The sequence below is a fragment of the Triticum dicoccoides genome, chromosome 1B (assembly GCF_002162155.2).
Source record: "Triticum dicoccoides isolate Atlit2015 ecotype Zavitan chromosome 1B, WEW_v2.0, whole genome shotgun sequence".
NCBI classification, from domain to species: domain Eukaryota; kingdom Viridiplantae; phylum Streptophyta; class Magnoliopsida; order Poales; family Poaceae; genus Triticum; species Triticum dicoccoides.
Genome location: NC_041381.1, coordinates 559,286,530 through 559,290,039, shown reverse-complemented (window position 1 = coordinate 559,290,039; position 3,510 = coordinate 559,286,530).

The window sequence follows — 3,510 nt, the reverse complement described above, 5'->3', positions numbered from 1 at the left end:
ACCGCTTGTTATATTCCAACTCCAAGGTGACTTGGCAGTCAGTACAGATACAAGTAAGCGCCCCAAAGGCGCAAAAGAAAATTACAGGGGAGAGCAAGAGAAAGCCCAAAACTAGAAGAAAAAAACAAAATGGAGGGGAAGGCTGGCACCAAAACCAAACCGAAACCCCTGGAGACCGACATCTCGGGTGGATTTCACATGTTGAATTTCACATGGAGCAACTTTGTCCGCGGGTTCTGTACACACTATTTTCATCAGCTTGTGTAGTAGCAACAATATTTTGTGCCACGACATGTAGACGAAATAGAGGGAAAAACTTTGTAGAGATAGAAGTTTCACTATTAAAAACACAATAAAAGTGCCCTCTGCTCTTTCATCTGACATAAACCATTTCAGATCATATTTGTCTACCAACCAGCATCTATAAATAGCAGTGGTGATATTATAAGGTGGCGGTATTTTATATATTCTTAGTTGAGAACTTGGTAGTTAGGGCATGTGGATTACAAATACCACACCGAGAAAACTTACATGCTCTTGTCATTGCAGGTTTCATGGAGGCAGTGACTTATTCTACATGATGGGAATTCAACGGCATTTTATAGTTTTGTTCTTAAATACTAGCTGGGTGTGCCGTCTATTCACAGATGAAGTAATCTGAACATCTCTTGCAGATAAAACGCTCGGGAAAAGTTCCCAGCCGTGCACCTGTGACCGCTGAAGAGGCATACTGTTTTAGGAATGCATGACAGACTGGTCGCGAGATTTGTGTCTAGGATGGAATTACATGATATGTCAAAATGGTGGTCTTTATTATGCAATTTAACTGATCTCTTGTTGCACCTCTCCTTTCCAGAAAAACAATTATTTAATCTTTCAAGTTTGATCTTCTGTCTGCATAGTTTGCAAGGGAAATGCATCAGTTCAAAGCATTTTGGAAAATCTAGGTCAACAACCATATACTAAGTTACTACTGACTGCATTTCCTGTTAACAGAGTTTATTGTTTGATATTTGGGACTCTTAGTTTCTAAGGATAATTCAACCGAGGCAACACACCCGCATATGCACCTTATAGATATGAGGGCAACCTTATTTGTTTGTTAGACTTGAATGTAAGTGGAGCGTACTGGCATGTGAAGCAGCTTTTGTCAAGTTTTCCGCCCGTTGCAACGCACAGGCATATGTACTAGTGAATCCAAAACGACTAGGCCACACCGTTTTCACCGGGTCAAATGGCTTTGACACTCCAAGATACCAACGCCAAGAATTGGCTGTTTAAACGCTCTGGGCAGTATGGAGATCAAGGAGAAAGGCCATCTATAAGGATATTTACCAGTCTCCGGTGTCCACAAACATGTTCATCCTCTCATACACTAGATCGGTATCGCGCCTTGCGTGAGGGTGCCGGTCCCAATGTTTTGATCAAACAAATAATACTAAGTCAGCAGGAATTCAAGTTTAGCATATGCATTCATGGAGGATAACAGTAAAGCGAAGAAGAAATATTCAATTGTGATAGTAGCGAGACAACGTTGTTCAATATCATAAGGCAGAATCGATTTCAGTGCATTCATAATATCACAAAAGATAGCCATTCGACATGAAGTTCGAAACCAAAAGCGCAACCACTCGACATGAGTGCAACTTTGTAATCGATCTTCTAAAAGTGGGTAGACAGTGAGCAACAGTTGCATTTTTAGCATTGAAGGCAAAGTCATATCTGATGCTCTGGAAGCTCTGCTATTGTCATAAAGTCTTGACCAATTTCTTGTGATAGTCGCTCTCCCATCGACACCCTTAATAATTCTGACCTGCTCCATAGCACACCCACGCGCAAGGTGAACCCACATGTTATCGATTGGATGTTCACAGTACCTTGCAAGGTATCTCCTTGTAAATGGAGATGAGAATTACTGGAAACATGAAGCATATGATGGTCAAGATCACCGGCAAGCAGAGATTATTTTGATCAAGAAGAATGTGCAGGTAGAGATCTCACCAGAGTGATGGAAGTCTTGTTCCTCCCACAAATGTAGTACCTGATGGTAGGTTTTGGACCAACAAATTGCCTTAGTCGATCAAGCTCGTATGAAGATATTTTTATCTTCTTTGCATAGATGCATCTGCGCCCAAGGGTTGTACCATACTGGACACACGGTCCTGCGTATTGAGCATAAGTGTTTGACTTTCGAGAAGTATAAAGTGAGAAACATGTGTTTGATAGCGAGAGAACGGATCATATGGCAAATTGATACATCTTATAGACTATTACATCGTTCACTTAGTTTTACTGACCTGCCAAACTACCAATGCCATGAAAGAAGATCGAAGCTATTGTATTTCTAATCACATGACCTGGTTCTGTTTAGTTTTTACATTTGCCAGTAGCCGATCCAAACGGGGGAAAGATGAAATTTACATGTGTTTGATAGCCGATCCAAAAGGAGGAAAGATGAAGTGAGAGACATGTGTTTGACAGCGAGAGACGGGATCATACCACAAATTGATACATCTTATAGACTATTACATCGTTCACTTAGTTTTACTGACCCGCCAAACTACCAATGCCATGAAAGAAGATCTGAGCTATGTATTTCTAATCACATGACCTGGTTTTGTTTAGTTTTTACAATTGCCAGTAGCCGATCCAAATGGAGGAAAGATGAAATTTACATATGATATATACATAATGTTTTCTGAGGAATAATGATAAATCTGATGATAATTATAAGCCGTTATAACAAAAGAACTGTTGTATATACTACTACGCCATGCCAGTATGTTACCTCTTGTCTTGGTCCTCTCACAAAGGCATGGTTCACTGCAGAGTCTTAACCACTGGGCATCAATATGTCAATTATGAAATTAACAATACGACTGAGAGATGGTAGAACCAAGATGAGATGGTAAATGTCAAATTAAACAAAGAGGATTGTTGTTAGCATGTACTCCCTCCATTCCTTTATCTAAGGTGTATAATTTTCAGCACGGTGACCACGACACATAATTATGCACTAGTTAGGACAAAATTACCCCTTTCTAATTTGTAGATTAGCGGCAAGTAAATCATTTAGGCTAGGAAAGGAAGAAATACTCACAATTGGGAGAGAGATAGTTTTATTTTCTTTTTCTACAAGGAGAGATACATGCAATCAGCGAAGAGATACTTTCCTTTTTCTGGAGGGCCAAAATCGGAGTTACGAGGAATTAGAACAAATGCACCTTACAATGTGGAATTTTATCAAAAAAACAAATACACCTAATATAAAGGAATGGAGGGAGTACCTAGTAAGATATGTTATAGTATAAACATCAACCAACCACATTGGTAACCTAAACTGGAGGGTACAGTAGCCCCCTAATGTTGCAAAAACATTTTCTGGATCAGTATAGTATCTTGGTACATGTGCTTTTGTTGAGAAATATATTACCAAATGAACCAACCAATCCTTCCTTGAGCATACAGCATCTCTCGCATGAGTTCCAACGACAGGAGGAGTAGTGGTCA